We start from the raw sequence: 15,294 nt of genomic DNA, 5'->3' as shown, positions 1-15,294 counted from the left end.
TGATTTTTTTAGTCATCATCGATTTAGGTTTCCCTAGTGCATGCAATTCAATTTAGAATCCTCCTCCGATCTATTCGTCGCCGCTCGCCGCTCCTGACCTTCTCCGTCCTCGACCTGCCCGGCGAGAGAAATAAATTCATCGTCCTCGTCCTCCACCCAACCAACCCCAGCCCCCCACGCCGTCACCGAAGAAGAAGAAGGCCGGATCTGCGCCGGCTGAATCGGCGGCGACCGCGGCGGCGATCCCATCTCTTCGCGCGTACCATCCTTAAGGTATGAATTCGGCTTGGCGTTCTGCTCGTTCTCTTGGCCGTTGCGCCCCTCCACCGTGCATGCAGTGCAACCTCAACCCCACAAGATCCGGGTACGGACTAGAACAACGAATGGAAAGCTTCATCGTGGCATAGTTTCTCTTGAGCTAATTGCATCATGTTTGTTTAAGTAAGATGTTGACGTTTGAGATGAGATATAGTAAAGGAAGATGAGATACTGGTTTCATAGTTCACTTAATTTAGTTTATTAAAGTCATCATCACTTTAGGTTTGCATAGCGCATGAAATATAGTTTAAAGGAAGATGAGATACTACTTGTTGGACGTTGATGATTGGTTTCCCTCACATGTCAAACCAGCAAAGTCTTTTCCATGCACTTGTCTTTTCCTATGAGCTATTTTACACCTGCAACATTGATAAACAGAAAGATGTTGATGATTGGTTTCCCTCACATGTCATATGCAGGAAGACATGGCGTATGCAAGTGATGAGAGTATGTTCGAGTATGTAAATGTTGTCAGCAAGATGTTTGATAGTGAGGCTGAAGGTTATGAATTCTACAACAAATATGCTCTTGAAAAAGGTTTTAGTGTGAGGAAAAGCTACGTTGAGTGGGATGGATCCAACAAATACATAATTTTAAGGAAATTGTGTGTAGTCGTCAAGGGTTTCGCGAAGATAAGCACATGAAAAAAAAGATGGAAGATAGAAAAAGGAGGCCACGAAGTTTAACTCGTGTTGGGTGTAATGCTAAATTGGTCATTACGAGACAGGAGGAAACCGGTCGGTGGTTTGTCAAGGATTTCGTCGATGAGCACAGCCATCCTCTAGCCCCACGGGATCTTTCTTGTCTGCTGCGTTCGCACAGACGAATTAGCGATGAGCAGAAAGCGGACATTGCGGACATGGAAAAATGTGGGATCCACAAATACCGTATTATGGATATTTTGTGCTTTCAATACGGTGGATTTGATAAGGTTGGATGCATAAAGAGGGACGTTTATAATTTCTGCCATGCTAATAAGCAGGAGACAATCAGTGCCGGTGATGCTAAAACGGTGATCATGAACATGATGGCGAGGCGAGAGCGAGATGTGGATTTTTTCTTCAAGTACTTGGTAGACGAGCATGGCCATCTGAAGGGACTGTTCTGGGCTGATAGTCAATCGCGACTTGACTACGAGGCTTTCGGAGACGTCATTGTTTTCGATAGCACATACAGAACCAACAAATACAATCTGCCATTCGTGCCTTTTGTCGGGTTGAATCACCACCGCAGCACTGTTATATTTGGCTGTGGTATAATTTCTCATGAAACAAGCCAGGCATACGAGTGGATGTTGCGGACCTTTTCTGATTGCATGGCATAGAAGCATCCGATATCTGTGATCACAGATGAGGACCTTGCAATGCAGAGAGCAATAAGGGTGGTCTGGCCAGACTCAAACCATAGACTATGTATATGGCACATTCAGCAGAACATTGTACGCCATCTGCATGATGACGACGTAAAGGAGGAATTCAGATCTTTCATTTATGATACTTCTTCCATTGAAGAGCATGAGATAAAATGGATACAATTCTTACAACGGAATAAAGTAACCAGTGAGGAGTCTTGGCTGCATCAGATGTATCAGATGAGAAAGTTGTGGTGTGCTCCATATCTTGAGGGGCGTTGTTTCCTAGGATTGAGCAGCAATCAGAGGAGTGAGAGCTTGAACTCTGTGCTACATACGCATCTTGAGGGTAAGATGTCGTTGTTTGAAATGCTAGAGCACTATGAGCGTTGCCTTGCGTCGCGACGGATTAACGAAGCTCTCCATGACGTCGAAGCCTTGCAGTCCGTTCCATTTACAGAGGAAAATGCTTCGCCGCTTGAGAAACACGCTGCAATAGTTTTCACACCTAGTGTCTTTAAGATGGTCTTATGGAGCATAGATGCTGTCAGCAAATGTCAGATTAGAGAGATACTAGATGGATCAGAAGATTCCACTTATGTTGTGTCCAAGCAGGAAAGAATGGATAAAAAGTTTGGAGTGCGCATTGAAGAGCAAGGAGGTCTTTTGCACAGGGTGAGTTGTTCTTGCCGTAAGATGGAATGCGCAGGCACACCATGTTCCCACATTTTTTACATATTGGGGATTTTAAAACAAACAATTCTGCCCGGTTGTTGCGTTCCCACTAGGTGGACTATGAATGCAAAATGTGCATACACACCTACCAGAAAAAACCAGATGTATGACTATTCGGTAAGCCTGCAGAGGTACCGCGAGTTGCGGAATTGTAGTCATGCCGCAAGTTTCCAGGCATGCCACTCTGATGAGGACTATCACCGTCTAAAGATGCTTTTGCAAGCACAACATCATGGCAAGCAATCAAGTTTTGAACAAGCTGACAGCAAGGAGTCAACTAATGCTCAGCATAACAGCATTAGGTTTGGCCCGTTGATGCCGCACTCGCAGAAAGTTGATAAGGTTCTGGATCCCGTGCATGTGCCAGGACGAGGTGCACCGAAGAAAAGGCTGCAGGCAAAGACAAAGAAGTCAAGATCACAGAATATCTGTGGCTATTGCAAGAAACCAGGTCACAATCGACATAAATGCGCTAAATTGCTAGAGGTACGAAATATGTTCATATTTTTTTTGCATGTGTTTTACTCATAATTGATGTTCATGTTATTTATTGTATTCTTCTGTGTAGGATCTCGAGGCTGAACTGTGATATCTACATACAGCATGAACCGACGATGAGCCAGAGAAAGTCGTGTGCCATTCAGCTTTGTGTGACGTGGTCTTTACATTCTATTTCATCGTGACAGTAATTTAGTGAAGTGCAGTTGTACTGCCATGTTACTGTATTAGTTCGACATCTTTCGTTTCCATTTTCTGTGCGTATCATTTGATGTCCAACTTTAAGAATGATGATGTATTTCGACAAATTAGGCACTATGATTCTTCACCCTTACTATGGTTGTCATGCATATTCATAATCATCATGCATATTCTTCATTTACAGAGCAATAATGACTGACGTATTTTTTAAATAAGCGGGGCCCACTGGGGTGTGCTTGGAAATCTTTGAAAAACCTCCATGCACATTCATCTTCGCTGCATGCAAATCGGGCGGCAGCCGCTGTGCCAGTAGCTGTCAAGGCCTTGATGAATCACTATTCACATGCAGGTCCCCGACTCTTGCATGCAGGTCCCCTTGAGGCATAGACCGATGTTTTCAGCAGTCAGTCTAGAGGGCATTATAAATTCAAAAAAATTCAAAAAATTCAAAAACTTGGAAACCTAGTTTTGTTTGTGGAAGAGATCATGTGTGTCAAAACTGAGGTGATTTGGAGGTGGTCGAAAAAATGCCCGCATTCCCGGAGGGACCATTTGGTCTAACTTAAGCCAGTTTTTGAAAAAACGTGAATTTTTCCACCACCTCCAAATCACCCAAATTTTCTTGTACATGGTCACCCACATGTGCAAAACATGTGTATGCAAGAAAATTTTGAAAAATTTTATTTTACAATGCCCCCTTGAGGCATAGACCGATGTTTTCAGCAGTTAGTCTAGAGGGCATTATAAATTCAAAAAAATTCAAAAACTTGGAAACCTAGTTTTGTTTGTGGAAGAGATCATGTGTGCCAAAACTGAGGTGATTTGGAGGTGGTCGAAAAAATGCCCGCATTCCCGGAGGGACCATTTGGTCTAACTTAAGCCAGTTTTTGAAAAAACGTGAATTTTTCCACCACCTCCAAATCACCCAAATTTTCTTGTTCATGGTCACCCACATGTGCAAAACATGTGTATGCAAGAAAATTTTGAAAAAAATTATTTTACAATGCCCCCTTGAGGCATAGACCGATGTTTTCAGCAGTTAGTCTAGAGTGCATTATAAATTCAAAAAAATTCAAAAACTTGGAAACCTAGTTTTGTTTGTGGAAGATATCATGTGTGCCAAAACTGAGGTGATTTGGAGGTGGTCGAAAAAATGCACATTTCTAATATTTTCACAGGTTACAAAATATATTATTGGACAGAATATAGACAGCACCACACAACAACAGCACATTCATCCAATACAATAGAAGATAGCTCTCCGAATACAATTCATCATATTAGTCTCCGAATTGAAAAGACCGAACAAAGATAGAACATTACAAGTCTCGAGACCGCGAGTAGCGAGTTTGTCTTCACATTACAAGTCGATATCGATCATCTAAACTACCATCACATAGAAGAGAGTTGCGGTCATCACGATGAGCATCATCGCGATGAAACTGGTCTTCATCCGGTTCCTCCAACGCTCCCTCCTCTTTCCCGCTAGATAGCGGGCGTATCTAGATTCCGCCTTCGCCCTAGTGGTGTACCCATTGTAACTGTTACCGCTGAAACGGTGAACCTATCTCCGACACTCCTCCCAGTCGTCGTAGACTCTGGAAACCTTACCCTTGTACACGACATACGACGGCATCTCTATGCACAAGCCAAACAACAGACAATACATAAGCAATAAATAAGTGTGCAACAAAAGGATCGGAAGAGAAAAGCAAGACATTAATAGCACAATTCATGGTCCTAGTAATAAATAGCATCGATTACATCTAAGTTGAACGACTGTCCAAACCAAAGAGACATACAATTCATTAAAGTTTAATTACAACATGAGCCAATCAATGTTTCAGAACTACACATAGCATCACTACTTTCGACTCGACTCATAGGACCGGAGCGTGGATGAAGCCGCCGTCTGTCCTGATGGTCATGAAATCGCGGGCGTTGTCAGCCTGCATTTGTAGCGTTGTGTCTATCTCACTGCACAGAACACGGAATGTTAGAAGAAATAAAGAACGATCGATGGATGCATTTTTTGCTGTTTTGACTGATGTTGTTTTGGTGCTGTTTTCGTGCCATTTAGGATGGCTGCAGTGACTTTTTGGTGCCATTTTTGATCTCTTAATATGGTTGCAGTGAGAGCAAAATATGGCTGTTATTTTTTTTGTTTTGTTTCAGAAACAGGACAAACCAAAGGGCCCACGTCTCCCCTCCAGATTTTTTGAGGGCCAAAGGGCAGGACGTTTGAGTTTTCAAGGCAACTCCCCATGTCTCCCCTCCACTGGCAACTCCCCACGACTCCCCTCCACTGGCAACTCCCCACGATGCAGGGAACTCCCCTCCTATTCCATTGCCGCTCAATCTGCCTCCCTCTGCCTCCCTCCTCATTCCATTGTCGCTCCATCTTCCTCCCTCTGCCTCCCTCTGCCTCCACCATCAAGCAACTCCCCTCTGCCTCCACCATCGCTGGCCAGGAGGGCAATGGCGGAGGAATCGTGGAGCAACTCCCCTCCGTCTGCCAAGAGAATGGCGGAGGCATCGTGGAGCAACTCCCCTCCGTCTGCCAAGAGAATGGCGGAGGCATCGTGGAGCAACTCCCCTCCGTCTGCCAAGCGTCACCAAGGTAAGGCGTCTGGCAAGGAGCTGCCGGTGGTCGACGACGATGTTCCGGTCCCCGGGCAGAAGCAGGACTACACCGTGCCGCTCATGGTTGATATCCACCTGAAGAAGGAGAAGCTGGATGTCGTATGCACTAGCAATCCAGACGAAGCCGACAAGAGGATCCGCGAGATCAGGAGGAGGCTCGGCGGCATGCTTTCTCGGTTGATCGGCGTTGATGTCGAGTATACGAGGGAAGATGAACCTCCGCAAAAGGCTGCAGTTCTACAGTTATGCGTGGAGGATCTCGTCCTGGTATACCACATCACCGCGGCAACCAAATGGTAAAAACATCCATTTCTGAAGTTTCTGAAGTTCTGACATTTCTGTCTAATTAGTAGTTTCTGAAGTTTCTGAAGTAGACGCAATAGTTCTGTAGTTCTGAAGTAGATGCAATACTAGTTCTGAAGTTCTGAAGTTTTTGAAGTAGATGAATTTGATGCACCAGATTAATTTGATGCAGGCCCAAGGAACTCCGCCCGCTCCTGCAGGAGAAGAAGCTGTACACCTTTGTTGGCTTCTCCATTGGAGGTGACAAGGAGAAGCTGAAATTGTCTGGTTTGGAGATCAACCCTGACAAGTACGTCGACATGCAGCGCAAATGGAGAGTTCCAAACAATGGAAAGAAGTGGCAGGCTGTGGCTGAGTTTGCAGCCAGCCTCATCCACCCATCGTACAAGGAAATGAAGCAGAAGATCAACAAGGAATTGGACCACAAACTATGGGGGGACAGCCCACTGCCAAACAACCTCATCGAGTACGCAGCGAAAGATGCGTATGTCACCTACGAGGCATGGAAGAAAATCAAAATCGTCAAAGAAGGTTTGGAGTACTGGCACCAGGCGGAGGATCATTGGGATGACCCCTACTACTAGGGATATTGAGTTGTTTGTGGTATTATGTGTCTCAATTTGCACTTATGTGGTTGAACAAGTTTGCTTTTATAATGCTGAACAAGTTAGCTTTTGTTATGTTGAACAAGTTTGCTTTTGTAATGATGAACAAGTTTGCTTTTGTTATGTAGTTATGTGATTGTTATGATGCTGGTGCAGAACACTTATGGTTGTGATGTGATGCAAAATCCTTCAACTTTTGGTGATCATTTAGTTCAAGTTTTGGTCAGATCATACAGAATGTTGTCTAGAAGTTTTTATGATCATTTAGTAGTTTTTTATACAGAAGCCTTTCACTATAACTGAAAAAGCTGAAGTTGTCAGCATGAAGAATCACACAACACAGCACCTACATTATGATGATACACAATCAACTGCAGACCTGAATGCATCCAATTCGGCCTTTCCCAAGCAGTGATGGTAACTGAAAGTATAACAACTAAAAACGCAGCTCTACTGTATGTGTCCAATAGTGCCATCATAACAGAACTTTGAAAAGTCCTATATTATACAGTAGCAAGCATCACAAGTTTCAGATGGTTTTCTAGCAAGTATTTTCTAGAAAAGTGGATTGGTGGCACAAAATTGCTACACTCAGTCGATCTACCTAGCATTATCAGCATGGATACCATTGATACGTGAACAGAAACTGGGGTACCTGCGCTGTCCTGCGGTGGTTGAGGAGATGGATCCGGCCGATCCCGTTCGGGGGGCGCGGGGGCGGCGGGGGTGGAGTCACCGACAGCGTGCAGGGGCGGCGGACAGAGGGGGACGAGTGGGGGATCTGGCGATGGAGGGAGGGAGGCCACAGTGCGAGGGGAATAGGTGGAGTGCGGGGAGGGTTCTGATGGCCTACTTCGGATGGGCCTAATTCGGATGGGCCGTCTCGTTGTCTGCGCCTGAGGCATGCATGCATGGGAATGGCGGCGACGTGGGTTTGCATGCGCGGGTGGCGGACGTGAACTTTATCTATCCGAAATATGTTATGATTTCTACCCGAAAACAAGCTCGCGTGCGACGCGCTCCCGTGCGACGCACGCCTCTCGCGTGATACGCGATTCCGATGCGACTGCGTGCCAAGTTTTATAGATGGAAACTTCTTTAGACACAATGCCATCTCAAAAACAACTCAGAAACAACTGTATGATTGATCATAAAACACATGCATTGTTGTTCAAAGAACTGTCTCATGAATAAATTGTACCATAATTGCGAACATAGTGTGAAACAGAAAACAAAATTTTTGTTTGCAACTAAATAATCCTGGTTTGAAGCTTAAACTGGTTGAAAAACAATTGAGCCTACTCCATATTGTCTTCTGCACTGCCAAAATCCAGTGACCTCTTGCGTTGCGTCGTTGGCGACGACCCATGTGCTTCAATATTTTTCTCTTTAACATCAATGTAACCATACAACTTAAGTTGTTCTTGGTCTTTCTCTGCCAACTCTCTAGCAAGACCCTCCATTTCTTGGATTCTCACTTCCTGTAGAAAACCATAGGAATTATATTAGGAAGAACTCAAAAAAGACGTAGCCATAAACTAGATGCATGTAACATGTAAAATTTGAACCTCGGAATCAATGTCATCCTCAGGAAAATAACCCGTAGTTCTATTGTACACAATGTACAGGTGACATGTCTTGCTGCCATTCAGATCAGAAAGCATTTTTTGTACATCATCTGGTCCTGCAATCAAGAACATTCCTTCTGGCAGCTTCCACGCAGACCCGGGTAAGAAGTAGTACAGTTCTGCTCCCAGTTTGCAACCAAAAGTATCTCTCATTTCACTCATAATGAGATCGTAGGTCACTTTGGCGGGTTCAAAAATTTTGACTTCTGCCGGGTGTTCATCAAAGTATGCTCTCGGGACATGTGACATCTCATCATCCCTACTAACAAAAAATTCCATGACCAGCACCTAGTATCTCACATCAGAGTTAATACATTCAATGAGTAAAGGAGCAAACATAATTTTTTATGTGCATAGCAACATTGCGGCGTTGTTACCTGCTTTTTTGGAATGTATCCTTCATGTGGAGTGACTGGGGATTGTGCCATCTCAAACCTTCTCACCTTGTTATGTGGAATGTATCCTTCATGTGGTGTGACTGGGGACTCTGCCATCACAGGTTTCTTATCCTGCGTATGAAACGTCGATAGTGGGTTTACACACAAGTTTTGAAAGGTCATACCATATCTTGGGTATGCATCGTTGCGAGGTACTTACAAGGGGAGAATTGACGATATGTTGTTGGGGTGGACTGATGTGGCATTGAACGGGCGACTCTATCGCAATGTCTCGAGTGAATGGCGACTGTGCCGTCTCATGATGCTTAGCCTACATACAATCGCCGACATAAGGTTGCCACAAATTGAAGATGTTTGTATCATAGAATACGTAGGTCCTTAATATATAGAATCGGTGCGAGATACTTACAGGGGGAGAATAATTGAAGACATGTTGTCGGGGTGGCCGTGAGATCGCACGGTCTTCTAACATATGTCCTTCCAAGCGGACCTTCTCCAGCATGGCCTTATAATCCATGTCCGACCGCTCCTGTAGCAGCTTACTGTCCATATCCGCACGTGCCTGCAACACATAGGCATCCATCCTGACTTGCTCTGTCTATATAATACTTTCCACAAGCTTCCGGTCCTTCTGCAACGTTTGATGCATTTCCTTGTAGCCTAAGACAAACTTTTTTTCCATGTACTCACAGTCCCTCTTATACTTTTCTTCAATCTCAAGACGCATCTTCGCCATCTTACGGGAAAACTCCTCACGCTCCTTTATCATCCTGTCCACGTATGAACGTTCTTTTTTCAGTTTCTTATCTACCTCAGCGCTATCCTTTTGCACCTTCAAGTCGATCTCCCGACGCGCTTCATGCAAAGACTTGTCGTACTCCGCACGGATGTTATGCGCCTCTGAGACCATGGTCCCTACAGCAACACATATACCCATAGTATGAAAACTGTATCCACACCCTCATCCAACTAATTCGAAACAATATGACCGTGAAAAAATATTCATAATCAGTTCGTACGATCAACTAGTACAAACTATCAATCAAAAAGCTCTTGCATGACATCCTGTACTCGAATCACACCAGAACTACTCAACTATGGCAAAAGCTGGATTTTCTAATCTCTTCGGAAATTACTTGTTGGTCAAATCAATGGAAAAAATAATGAGCACTGCAATCAAAGATGAGAGAAGCCGTGGAGGAGACCTTTTTAATCCGGCGTCGGCGTGGTCGCTTGAGAAGCGATGGCGCGATCCCGGCGATGGCTATGTGAGGAGAAACAAGGTAGATGGGGGTGGTTAGGATAGGGTAGATATGCGGTAGAATGGGAAGGTATATATCCGTGATTGTAGGGTTAATTAGTTATTTTGAAGTAATGCGCTTCGATGCAAGTTTTTTTTAACAAGCGCGATCTTTCCGGGGCTTCGAAAACATGTGCACTGACCGCGGGTCGAACCACATATCACACAAGCCCGAGCCATCGCCGTGCCCGTGCCAACCCGCCGCCCACCATTCTAACTTATTGTTCTCTAAAAAAGGAAGAGCAATAAATTCAGTCCAAGAATTTCCAGATATAATTGTCAACCCATTTTCGTTCATAATTACGAGATATGTTTGGCGCAATTAGTGGCTAACTGGGTTCTTTTTTTTGAGGAATAGTGGCAACTTGGTTTGATACATGCCAAACGTTACGTTCAGATTAGTTGCATTATTTCGTTCATTTTTTACCAAAAAAATCTATACAAAGTGTTAATTGGACAATGTGAACAATGTGGCATGAAGGTTGTCGGCCCAGCCACTGGATGGAACGGATGGTACATGTACACGCAAGTACGATCTCTGACACGCGCATTTCGGGTCCCTGTACATGTACATGTAAACCAACCCAACATTGATCCGGTTCAGTGGATGCATGCATGCTCTATGTGGCACGAAGTATGTCGGCCGAGCCAGTCGACGGACCAGATCGATGCTACAGGAGGGACTCCATTGTAGACCAACGCTCCATCAATGTCCGGTGTGTGTGCTACGTCCACCGTAAGACAAACATAGTTCCGTCAACCCTAAAACCCTAAAACCCTAAACCCTGATAACCCTAAACCCCCACCCCCTCCCACTAAACCGTAAAAACATTCAATTTTTTGCCCCACATGGAAACCATTATGCAAGCATTCTCTATGTGGTCATGGGATGCCATGAAAGATTTTTCGGATTATACACGCAAGTACGGTCTCTGACACGCGCATTTCCGGCCTAGCATGTCAACACCCCGAAAGCACTAGCTGGGTTCCTCACCTGTATGAAACCAACCAAACATCGATCCGGTCCAGTGGATGGATGCATGCTCTATGTGGCACGAAGTTTGTCGGCCGAGCCAGTCAACGGACCGGATCGATGGTACCGGAGGGAATTCATTGTAGACCAACGCTCCATCAATGTCCGGTGTCTGTGATACGTCCACCGTAAGACAAACATAGTTCCGTCAACCCTAAAACCTTTAAACCCTAAACCCTGATAACCCTAACCCCCCCCCCCCACTAAACCATAAAAACATTCAAATTTTTGCCCCACATGGAAACCATTATGCATGCATTCTCTATGGGGTCATGGGATGCCATGAAAAAAGTTTGGGATTATACATGCAAGTACGATCTCTGACACGCGCATTTCCGGCCTAGCATGTCAACACCCCGAAAGCACTAGCTGCTTTCCTCACCTGTATGAAACCAACCCAACATTGATCCGGTCCAGTGGATGGATGCATGCTCTATGTGGCACGAAGTTTGTCGGCCGAGCCATTCAACGGATCGGATTGATGCTACCGGAGGGAATCCATTGTAGACCAACGCTCCACCAATGTCCTGTGTGTGTGCTACGTCCATCGTAAGACAAACATAGTTCCGTCAACCCTAAAACCCTTAAACCCTAAACCCTGATAACCCTAACCCCCCCACTAAATCGTAAAAACATTCAAAATTTTGCCCAACATGGAAACCATTATGCATTCATTCTCTATGTGGTCATGGGATGCCATTAAGAAAGTTTGGGATCATTAGTACATATACATGCAAGTACGTTCTCTGACACGCGCATTTCCGGGCTTGCATGTAAACACTCAACCCTAAACCCTGATAACCCTAAACCCCTAAACCCTAATAACCCTAAACCCCTAAACCCTAAACCTCGTAAACCCCACACCGAGTTCACAAGATTTTCTTATTTCTTTATATCATTTATCCAAATCTCACATAACTCATGCGGCCCACCCCTCCCTAAATCCCGCGATTACAGCTCCGCATTCTAACCACCCGGGCCGTCCGCACCTCCCACGACCGCTGCAAGATCAGATCGGAGACGCCGGTCGCCCACGGAATACAGGAGTCGGCGGCCAGCACTCGCCGCCCACCGCCAACGTGATCTGAGGGCTCGGACGTCAGTGTTCTTCTCGCCGCCTCCTCCTCGCATGAACGCGCCGTTTTTCCTTTGCGCCGTCGACCGCGCTATACCGGCACTTATAGTTTCCGACGCACTAACCGCCGCCAGCTACTCGGTGGCACCATCTCCGAGATAAGGTATTAGCTGGTCGTAACTCTTTATAATCGTTGTCCACCGATGCTTTAGTTGTTGAACCCTCATAGGTTTTGCACCCAAATAGGTTCTGTGCTTAAACCCATAAGTGGATCATATGTTAAATGACCCAGTTAATTTTGTTAAAATTAATTCTCTGCTAATTTTGTTATACATTTTCCAATTTTGTTCAGATTAATTGAGCCTGATTTTATCATTGCATACGAGGCAGCAATGTCAGTTTCAGATACGAACCTTAATAATGGAGAAAAGCCCATCTCCGAAATTACCGATGCGGTAAGTAATTTACTGTTTGTGTACAATCGTTTCGTACACATAATTCATGTGTACTCAGTAATATTTAATGGCATGTAACAGGAACTCGCCGAAAAGCATGGTCATATGAAGTTAGTATGCTCACAGACAAGGTTCGGAAAAACCATGAAACTGTTGTCACAAGACCACAAAAAGTACATCATATTAGAAACCAGTCTTGGCGGTCTAACCCAGATGCATGAAGTGACTCTACGGCGCATAATGTTGGTTAGACTAGCCAAGAGCATAGATATGGACACGCAATCCATTACCATCGGTAAAACGCCAATTCCTATAACAAAAGAGGACGTGCAAGGTATATTTGGCATTCCGATAGAAGGGGAGGATATAGAGCCACATCTGGAAATGCAAACCGACACAGAATTGTTTACCGCCTATGCAAACAATGGGCAAATTTTGATTTCTGACCTTGAAACGGCGATCCGAGCTTCCAAAGCCCCAGACGGCGATTTCCTGAGGCGGTTCATTCTGTACGCAATTGGTACTGTTCTAGCACCAACAGCACAACATTATGTGGACTCAAAATTTCTCAACCTTGTTACAGATCTTGAAAACCTTCAGAAATTTAACTGGGGATGTTTCACACTTAATCACTTCTTCAAGTCCGTTCACAAGTTTAGAAATCGAGATCACGTAAATCTACAAGGAAATCTAATTCTCCTCCAGGTTAGTGATAGATCACTACTTAATGTCCTTTAATTATTGTTCTGTTGCATATCTGTACGGTGATGAACTAATTTATTGTGTAGTATTGGTACTAGGAGCACGTGCGTAGTGGCCGATTAATGTATGCTTCTAGACCCCCTCCATTGATCGCACGATGGGACGAAATGATGGCTACTTTAAGAAGCGATGCTTACGAGAAAGGAGGTCTTCATAACGGGCTGGTACCTATCTACAATTGAACTTTCTATATCCGATTTTTTATTTGGTACTAATGGTTCATTATATTTTTAAAAAATAGGCTGTCATGGAAATTTGTGCTCCCCCACGACCGTCCGAGAATTCTATTAATTTTCCAAGAAAAAAAGATGAACATGTGCATCAACATGATTCGTATCGAGCACCATCACAAGGACACCAATTTAGTAGCCAGCAAGTATGTACTCCAAAGACTATTTGTTTTTGCAATATCACAAATAGGTGTCATGGAACCTCATTCATTTAGCTATTGTTATCAACGGGGTTTTATTTTGTTTACACAGATTGAAATGGTAGTTGAAGTCATGAATGCACGCATTGCTGATCATGAAAAGAAGGTATGCAGGAAGTTAATGGAAATTGAGTACAGATTTGATGTCAAATACCAGACTCTAGGTGAAGACTTGATCGACATGAAGACTAAAACTGGCACTAATCCTAGGTTGTCGAAGGCCGAGGACGAAATTAAAGATTTAAGGAGGGAACTCCATGTATGTCATACTATGCATTTTGTATTTTTTATGAATATGTTCCTTCATGTTCATTATTGTTTGCATTGTTACAGGACTTAAAATACGAATTTACAAGGAACCGACAATCAGTGTCACAGAAAGGAGGCGTGCAGGTGATCAAAATTGGCCCAACATGTTAATATCTAAAATTAACAAACTAATGATGAACTACCTTTGTTCATTGTAGGATCAAGTCAATGTGTGCAATTCATCCCTGACAGGAACTCCTAGGGCTAGCCAATTCACGACAGGGACTTCGAGTACACCAAGTGCAAGACATGTGACGGAAAACAATGAGGAACCACAATTAACTCCGATGAAGCCTGTCTTTGGTAATGATTACAAGTTCACGGATGAGGACATAGAGACAGCCGTTTACATCCGCGGAACATATGACCCTGTTGAAATAGCTAGAATCGGAGACATTTCCCTCACAGCAGAAAATCTGAAGCGAAATTTGGACGACAAATACATTTCTGGTGATGTAAGCCCATTATACTCTATTCTACATCATTACTGCAACAACTGTCTTATTATTGTATGATTGAAAATTTGGCAGGTTATTATGGCATATGCTCGCATTAGCCAAATTGAGAATGATACTACCTCAATCATATCCCCTCAAGAAACCGAAAAGCTGTTACAAATGAAGGGGTGGTTTCTGTTGGACGTGCAGCCTCATGGTTAGCTCGTGTAGCAGGAAAATTTGTAGGGTGACGAAAGGTACACGTTTTCCACACTTTCATAGTTTACGTACACACTGTACACGACAAATTTCGGTTCTCAACCCAGCCCAAATTTTACTGCAGGTGCATGTCCCACTCAATGTACACCAAAACCATTGGATGCTAATGATGTTTAATTTTAACAAAAAAGAAATTCAGACTCTGAACTCCATGAATTATCATTGCGACAAGACCAAGGAAGATTCTCTTGTAAGTGTTCTCTTGCTGCCTCTTTTGATCCGCATGGAACATGAGCTCCCAAAGTACCGTAACCCTATGTATAACTCGTCGTACCCTAGGTGGACTCGATTCAGTTCTGCATTGACGAAGCTGTCAAGAAAGGGTTGATATCACCAGCTAATAACATCAATTTTGCCAAATGGACCAAAAAACGCTATGAGAACATACCACAACAGACCGATGGGTACGCATGGCCTCATAAATTATTATGTGCGTACACGAATAAGATTACTGATCTTTAACTAAACATCGCAGGACTTCCTGTGCGGTTTGGACACTGCAGTACATGTTGTCATGGAACGGGGATGAAATGA

At 44.1% G+C, this 15,294-nt stretch overlaps 2 pseudogenes; both read left to right on the top strand.

Annotated features, from left to right (window-relative positions):
- LOC125548930 (ABC transporter I family member 11, chloroplastic-like) overlaps positions 1-962 on the top strand; it is a 161,104-nt pseudogene extending 160,142 nt beyond the window's left edge.
- Positions 963-1,151: 189 nt separating this feature from the next.
- On the top strand, positions 1,152-2,993 carry LOC147980887 (protein FAR1-RELATED SEQUENCE 5-like; annotated as a pseudogene).
- Positions 2,994-15,294: the final 12,301 nt, after the last annotated feature.

This window comes from Triticum urartu, chromosome 3A (assembly GCF_056163025.1).
Source record: "Triticum urartu cultivar PI428250 chromosome 3A, HENAU_Tu73, whole genome shotgun sequence".
Classification (NCBI taxonomy): domain Eukaryota; kingdom Viridiplantae; phylum Streptophyta; class Magnoliopsida; order Poales; family Poaceae; genus Triticum; species Triticum urartu.
The sequence above is the reverse complement of the archived record's forward strand: the minus strand, read 5'-3'. Positions and strand labels throughout refer to the sequence as shown.